Below are 8,690 nucleotides of genomic sequence, written 5' to 3' on the forward strand. Positions count from 1 at the left end.
AAAAGAGGTTCCCTGAGAAAAACTTCAGCATAGATTGGTAGCAACCACTATAGATAAGTAGGTAGGTAGATGGATGGATAGATAGGTAGGTAGATAGGTAGGTAGATTAGATAGATAGATAGATAGATAGATAGATAGATAGACAGATAGACAGATAGATAGATAATGGAGGGAGAGAAGGATGATGAATGGGTAGATGATAGACAGATACTGAGGGTGAGGAAGGTAGGAGAGAAGACCCTGGATTAATAATGGATGGATTGATGAGATAGGTAAATCAGACAAGACTGGTGTTCTGAGAATGGGGCTCAGGGCCTCTTCCATGCTAGCCAAGCACTCTACCCAAGTTCTATCCCTTTTCCCAGATAGCAAGCACCAAAGTAAGATTCAATAAAATACACAGTGAAAGGTCAATGGCAGACTGTCTAGGTGTCACTATTTCTAGATGAAGACAGGGAAAAGAATGGATCAGGCATGGGGCTGGAACCTTGAACAACTGAGAAGGTTTAGATTGGCCAGTATTGTGTAGGTATATGTTGTTTTGCTTGTCTTCTCCCAGCCTGTATACTTGAACTTGCTTTTTTCTTCCATTGGGGTTTATATGAGTTTATATTCTTGAGGAATGTTGTTACTTATTGGTTATCTCACTTTTCCTCTGCAGGAGAGCCTTTTGTTTAATTAACTGATTGAAGCTTATCAATTCTAATGGAAATGTCTCTTTAGAGCTCCCTTTAAGTCCTTGTTCCTCAGGTTGTAGATGAAGGGGTTCAGCATGGGGGTGTACATTACTGGAGCAATCAACCCCTTCCTGGAGGGGTGGGCTGTTTCAGATATGAGGTACACTCCAAGGCCTGCACTATAGAACAAGGTAACAAATGGAGAGGTGCGACCCGCAGGTGGAAAAGGTCTTGTACCTCCCTCTGGAGGAGGAAATGCTCGCTATAGAGGTGACATTTCTTTTTTTTTTTTTTTTTGGGGGGGGGGGGGGTCCGGTCGTGGGCCTGAACTCTGGGCCTGGGCACTGTCCCTCAGCTCTTTAGCTCAAGGCTAGCACTCTACCACTTGAGCCACAGTGCCACTTCCGGCTTTTTTCTTTTTCCTTATGTGGTGCTGAGGAATCGAACCCAGGGCCTCAGGCATGCAAGGCAAGTGCTCTACCACTGAGCCACCTTCCCAGCCCTAGAGGTGACATTTCTATACTATGAAAATAGAATCCCAGATGGGGATAACACCCAGCAGGCCAGTGACACAGTACAAAAGAACATCATTGGCAAATGTGTCTGAGCAGGTGACCTTGAGGATCTAAGTGAGCTCACAGGAAAAGGATTTCCTGTTCTTCACAGGAGACCATTAGAACCATCAAACTTTGAAACAAGGAATAAATCAGACAGATCAACTAAGAAAATAGAAGCAGTAGAGCACAGAGGTGAGGGTTCATGATGACTGTTTATTGCAAAGCGTAACAGATGGCCACATACTGGTCAGGCAACCACCATCAGTAACAAGACATCTAGTCCAGAGAAAATCATGAAAAAATGCATCTGGTTAAGGCATCCTTCATAGGTAATGATTTTATTCTGAGCCTTTGTGCTCATCAGCATTGTAGACATTGTAGTGGAGATGAAGCAGATGTCATTGAAAGAGAGGTTGGAGAGGAAGAAGTACATGGGGTGTGGAGGTGAGGGTCAGAGGTGCTGGCCAAGATGATGAGCAGATTTCCGAACACAAGGACCAGGTACATGGACAGGAACAGCCCAAACAGGAAAGGCTGTAAGTTCTCTTTGGAAAATCCTGAAAGGACAACTTTTGAAACAGCAGTTTGGTTCCCTGCTTCCATGTAACTGAGGAAGATGAACTGGGAAAGAAGGAAGAATATTCAAAAGAGGAATATATCATACATTGTGAGCACATTCACTCATGAATCCTCACATTTTATCCTGGAGGTCTCTAGCACTCTAGTGCTCTGGGTTTCGACCCCTGTATGGAGGACAGACTGGTGGCACATGCCTATAATCCCACCAGGCTGAGACAGAGTGACAGGGAGGTCAAGGCCAGTGTGATCTTCATCTTAATTATGACTAGTCAGTGTGTACAGATATTTTTTCTTGCCATAACTTCCTTAAAATACTGCATAATTACTATTCACTTAGCACTTGCATTGCACTAGGAACTAGAAGTCATCATCTAGGATTTTGAGCACACAGGTGAGTGTGGTGCATGTAGGTTCTGTGCAAGTACTATGCCTTTTTTTGTTTGTTTTTTTTTTGTTGGTCATGAGGCTTGAACTCTGGGCTTGGGCACTGTCCCTTCACTCTTCAGCTCAAGATGAGCACTCTACCACTTGAGCCACAGCACCACTTCCAGTTTTCTAGTGGTTTATTGGAAATAAGAGTCTCATTGACTTTCCTGCCTGGGCTGGCTTTGAACTGCGATCCTCAGAGCTTAGCCTCCTTAGTATCTAGGTTTAGGCTTGAGCCACCAGCACCCAGCAGTTCTATGCCATTTTATTCAAGGGACCTGAGGCCCCACAGGTTTTGAGAGGTCCTAATGCCAATCTACAACTGATATACAGAACTGCAATTGACTGGTTCTCAGAAAGTATTTATTATATGAATGACAGTATAGAAGAAGGTTTTGAGAGTGACATACAGGCAATTCCCTCTCATAAAACCCTTTAGGGAGCTGGGTGCTGATGGCTCACACCTGTAATCCTAGCTACTCAGGAGGCTGAGAGCTGAGATCCGAGGATTGCAGTTCAAAGCCAGCCCAGGCAGGAAAGTCTGAGAGTCTTATCTCCAATAAACCACTGTGGCTCAAGTGGTAGAGTGCTACCCTTGGGCTGAAGAGCTGAGGGACAGTGCCCAGGCCCAGAGTTCAATCCCCATGACCACCAAAAGCAAAAACAAAAAACAACCTTTAGGGTCTGGGTTCTGGCTCAGTAGTTGTCTGTGTGCTTAGCATGTGTGAGACTCAGGGCTTCATTTCTAGTAGTGAAAATAAAAGTCTGTAGTCAATTATACAAATACCATGTGTCATTAAAGATTTTCAGTTGAACACAAAGAACAGTGGCTTTCTATTCTTACTTTGCTCCGTTAAAAAAAGTCTTAGAGATGGGGGCATAGCACAAATAGGTAAAAATAGCATAAGTAGTTAAAAAGTTATAACCTGGCTAGACACCGATGGTTCATGCATACTATAGCTTCTCAGGAGGCTGAGATCTTAGGATCATGGTTCAAAGCCAGTCCAAGTAGGAAAGTCTGTGAGACTTTTTATCTCCCTCCAACCAAGAAGCCAGAAGTAGAGCTGTGGCTCAAATGGTAGAGAGCTAGCCTTGTACAAAAAATACCCAGGCCCTGAGTTCAAGTCCCAGGACTGGCATGTACCGCACACGCTGCATGCATGCGTGCATGTGTGCACACAAGCACACACGCACGCACACACCCATACCATTGATATCCCCAGAGAGAACTAATTCCCCCCTCCTTTCACCTCTCTCCTTTCTCCTCTCTCCTCTGTCCTCTCTTTCTCCCTTCTTATTCCTTTCTCCTCTTTCTCTGTACCCCCTCACCAGGGACACCACATGAAGCATCTTCTCAAATGGTGTCTCTTCTTCTAGATCTTTCCATCTTCACAGGAAAGCAAGACATTACAGCACTCCCTCTTTATAGAAGTACCCATCTCAGAGTTATGTTAGGCTTGGGGAAAGGCTCTATAGATAAGGAAATGTCTGTCTCGGCTCTTCTGAAGGACTTGTTCAGTGCAGAGACGGATATGAGGGCAGGCCAAAAAACAGGAAGAAGGAGATGAGGGGGATTAGGCATAGTGGGTGGGGCTTGAATTGTCCTGTCCAGAATGTGAACATATTGTTTGATTCCAATGTACATTTCCTCCCTCTAGATCCTAGCCTACTCACCACACAACTGTATAAGTAAAAGCCTTTAAATTTAAAGAATTTTTTTTTTGCCAGCCCTGGAGTTTCAACTTAGGGCTCGGGTGCTGTCTCTGAGCTTTTGTGCTCAAGGCTGGCATGCTACCACTTGAGCCATAGCTCCATTTCTGGCTTTTTAAAATGCTTAATTGAAGAGTCTTACAGACTTTCCTGACCAGGTTGGCTTCAAACTGCGGTCCTCAGATCTCAGCCTCCTAAGTAGCTAAGGTTACAGGTGTGAACCTCCTGTACTAGGCCAAAATTATTTATTTATTTAATCTTTTATTTAAGTAGTTGTACACAGAGGTTTCAATTTAACATACCAATTTATGAGTACAAAGCATCTTGATCAATGTCATCCCTTCTATCATCCTCCCCCATCTCTCTGACTTCACCATTTTCCCTTACCTCTGCTACAGCACTTTGTGAACAATGCTAGAGGCATTCATTTGGGGTTCGATCCTCTTACTTCTTATTAAATAAATCACTATTTTGATTATTTCTGGAGTTTCCCCCTGAGGATCAGGGTAATAATCTCTGTCATGCAGTGAATCCCCACTGGGACTTTACCCATAGCTACATGTCCCAGTTTCAACTGGGCTTTTTCTTCACCAAGAAATTCTCCTCCTGGGTACTGCCTCCAGAGTACTGAGTTTCCCTTCAGAAGCATCTTACTCCATCTCCAGTTTTTGTGACAAGTCTAAGGATGAAGACTAGTTAATTCTTGCTTAGCCTAAAGAGATCTCTGAAGAAATCCAGAGAAGAAATACACATGATTGTTTTTCTTTAAGTGTAATGATAGGAGTAGGTTGTATTTTTTTCTCCAAGAGAAAATTGTCAGCATTTACTCAAAGAATAAAAGGTAGAACTTGAGTGTTCTTTCATAATAAAGGTATCTGTGTTATTTTTCATTATCCTTTGAGGGTTCCTGAGAGAAGCAACTTACAGGAAGAAATATTTATTAAAGTTCGTGGTTTTAAGAGGTTTCAGTCCATGGTTGGCTGGATTGATGGCTTTTAGCCTGTGGGGAGTTAGATTATGATGGCTTGGATCATGTGTTGGAGCGAAGATGTTCCCCTTATGACTAGGAAGCAGAGAGGAAGAGGCAGGGACAAAATACCTTTCAGAGGCATGTCCCCTACCACCTTGCTTCCTCCAATCAGGCATCACCATTTACAGTTTCTACCACCTCCAATAGTACATCCAAAGTAATCTATCAGTGGATTAATCCACTGAGGAGGGAAGGGTCTCCTCATCATCCAATCATTTCCTCAAAGCCCCACCTCTGAGGATTTCATTAGGGACTGAGACTTTCAGTAAATTACCTTTGAGAGAACATTTCAGATCCAAACCACCACAGGAGAAAGGGGAAACAGAATTTTTCTCAATGGAAACTCCTGACTGAAAGTGTGAAAAGTTGGTCATTCTTCCCGTTTCTTCCAAAGGCACTTTTACATGAGCAAAAGTCAGCAGAAGCTCAAGGACTCATTTTATAAAAATGTGTAAAGATACATTAATGTATGTATGTGTGTGTGGTGTGTTAAGACTGGGTCTTGAACTCCGAGTGCTGCCCTTCAGCATCACTCAAGAATAGCACCGTATCACTTGAGCCACATTTCCACTACCAGCTTTTTGGTGGTCATTGGAGCTTTCACCACATTTCTCCATATCTAAGTCTCTGAGTAGCTAGGATTACAGGTGTGTAAATTCATGGGGCCAAAAGCACACTTTAGTCATGTGTCATAGAGCAAACTTTGGTCAGTAATTGTGCCACCTCTATGACAGTGGTCCCACAAGATTACACTGCTGATGACATTGTGGCCATCCAAGTGTCAACATACCAGGATAATTATATAATGATGAAACTGACAGACAACACATTTGTACAAATGCATCTCTGCTATTAACTGGTATGCAACTCTATTTACCACTTCAGGAACAATGGATACTACGTAAGCCAAAGAAAATACATCCTGGGGCTGGGAATGTAGCTTAGTGGTAGAATGCTCACCTAGCATGCATGAAGCCCTGGGTTAAATTCCCTCAGTACCACATAAAAAAGCCAGAAGTGGCACTGTGGCTCAATTGGTAGAGTGCTCGCCTTGAGCAAATTGGGTTGATTCTATATCTTAGCTATGGTGAGTAATGCTGTGATAAACATAGTTGTACTGGTAGCTTTAGTATGGCCTTGTTTGTGGTCATTTGGGTAAATGCACAGAAGTGGTATTGCTGGGTCATAGGAAAATTATATTTAGTCTTCTGAAGAACCTCCATACTACTTTCCAAAGTGGCTGAACAAGTTTACACTCCCACTAACAGTGCAGTAGTGTTCCCTTTTGGCCATATCACCTCCAGCATCTGTTGTTATTAGATTTGATAGTAGCCATTATAACTGGGGTGAGGTAGAATCTCAATGTTGTTTTGATTTGTTTTGTTTGTTTGTTTTTTTTTTTGGTCGGTCATGGGGCCTGAACTCTGGGCCTGGGCGCTGTCCCTCAGCTCTTCAGCTCAAGGGTAGCACTCTACCACTAGAGCCACAGTGACACTTCTGGCTTTTTTTTTTCTGTTTATGTGGTGCTGAGGAATCAAACCCAAGGCCTCATGCATGGGAGGCGAGCACTCTACCACTGAGCCACTTCCCAGCCTGATTTGCATTTCTTTTATGGCCAGAGTTTCTGAACATTTCTTCGTGTGTCTATTGGCTATTCTTATTTCTTCTTCAGAGAAGTTTCTCTTTAAGTCTTTGACCCAGGTGTTTCTTTGAGGATTTGTTGGGGGATTTAATTTTTTGAGTTCTAAGTATATTTTAGATATGAGACCCTTGTCTATTGTATGGATCAAGAAAATATAGTGTATATATTTATGTTGAAAATGAACTTTACAACTTGGAAGGGAAGTTGGGGAGGTGGGGAGGAAAGGAATAGTAGGCGAAAACAAAGGAGGAGGTAACAATGCTTGATAGGAAATGTATTCATTACCTTACTCATGTAACTGTAACCCTCTGTACACTATTTTTGCAATAAAAACATTTAAAAAAGAAAATATGGTGTATATATATGTATATATATGTGTGTATATATAAATGGAATTCTATGCTTCCATCAGAAAGAATGACACCGCTCCATTTGTAAGGAAATGGAAAGACTTGTAAAAAATGATACTAAGCGAAGTGAGCCAGACCGAAAGAAACGTAGGTCCCATGGGGGACCTACAAATAAGGGAATAAATAAATACATTTAGGATAATCTTAGCAGATGAGGAGAATAGCTCAATAGCTATGTATATCTGATCAGATATGATGATGCTAAGCAAAATGAATTCTAAGACATGGACACAAGAGGTTTTTCTTTCTTGTTGTTTTTAAAGTATTATGTGATTTTTTGTTTCTTTTGTATGCTATTCCCCTTATGGAATATCCCCTGTTGGCACTGTATTTGATTTTGGTACCCTGATATGATATATATGTTTATTTAAATTAGGGAAGGGGAACAACAGAATGGTGAGACAAAAGACAAGAGGGAGGTAATACAATAGCGATATTCACAAGACAATATGTTGGAAATGATCTGTACAACTTAGTGGGGGGAGGGGGAATGCAAGTGGGAGAAAAATGAGGGAAGGGGTAACAAGTGTGACAAAAATGTACTTATTACCTCATTTATATAACTAACTCTTCTGTATATCACCTTGACAATAAAAAAAAATTAAAAAAAGAAAAAGAAGCACAGGGATAGTGCTCAGGCCCTGAGCTCAAACCCCAGGACTGCCCCCCCCCCCCCGAAAAAAAAAGAAAGAGAAAATACATCCTGCCACAAGGTGAGGTTTTTGCAGAAGCCACTGGAGACCTGTTGAATTTGGACACCAAATGGCTCCAACTAGATTCAATGTCAGTGAATAGACAGCAGTTATGGAAGAGAAGCCATGTTGGCTTTCTGCCTTCATGGCCTTGGACAGTTAGATAGAATCTGCAGAAATGCCTCCATCTTCAGCAGTTTCTACCTCATTCTCAGTTCTTCTCTAGGCTCTTGTTACTAGAGCATGGTGGCATGATGGATGGATTGTGGGCTGTGCCATCTCTAAAAATCTTAATTGGCTTAGAGTCAAATGTCCTGTTAAAGGAAAACATTGGTAGCATGCAGATTTTCTTATTGTTTTCATAATACTGCGTTTACCCTTACCTCCCATATGCAAATCACTGTCCAGTCCCATCTCGTTGAGCTGGTGACTTGTCCAAGACAATTCAGTGTGTCAAAATTGAGGTGTCAATCTTGAGATTTAGGTTCAAAATGATATTATTCTTTTGTTTTTTGCTGGTCCTGGGGCTTGAACTCAGGGTTTGGGCACTGCCCTGAGCTTCTTTGTGCTTAAGGCTAGTGCTCTACCTCTTGAGCCACAGCACCACTTCTGGTTTTTTCTGAGTAGTTTAATGGAGATAAGAGTCTCATGAACCTTTCTGCCCCAGCTGGCTTCAAACAGCAATCCACAGATCTCAGCCTCCTGAGTAGCTAGGATTATAGGCATGAATCACCAGTTCCCTGCTTTTTTTTTTTTTTTCAATCTTAACTCTGTTTTTATGTTGCTTGTCTGCTCTTACCAATGGAAAATGGTTGTCATGGAGATCTTCACCAAGAAGCCCATATAGTAAAGGACTTAGGAAGGCCTGTGGCCAGTAGCCAATGAGAACCTGAATCCTCATGGATGTATCCATGTGAATGAATGAGCTTGCAAGTATTTCCTCTCCCAGCAAAACTTCTCAACCATT

General features: G+C 42.2%; 1 pseudogene; it reads right to left on the minus strand.

Annotated features, from left to right (window-relative positions):
- Nucleotides 1-702: 702 nt before the first annotated feature.
- On the minus strand, nt 703-2,218 carry LOC122119875 (annotated as a pseudogene).
- Nucleotides 2,219-8,690: the final 6,472 nt, after the last annotated feature.

Source organism: Dipodomys spectabilis, unplaced genomic scaffold (assembly GCF_019054845.1).
Source record: "Dipodomys spectabilis isolate Male_0828 unplaced genomic scaffold, ASM1905484v1 ptg000173l, whole genome shotgun sequence".
NCBI classification, from domain to species: Eukaryota; Metazoa; Chordata; class Mammalia; order Rodentia; family Heteromyidae; genus Dipodomys; species Dipodomys spectabilis.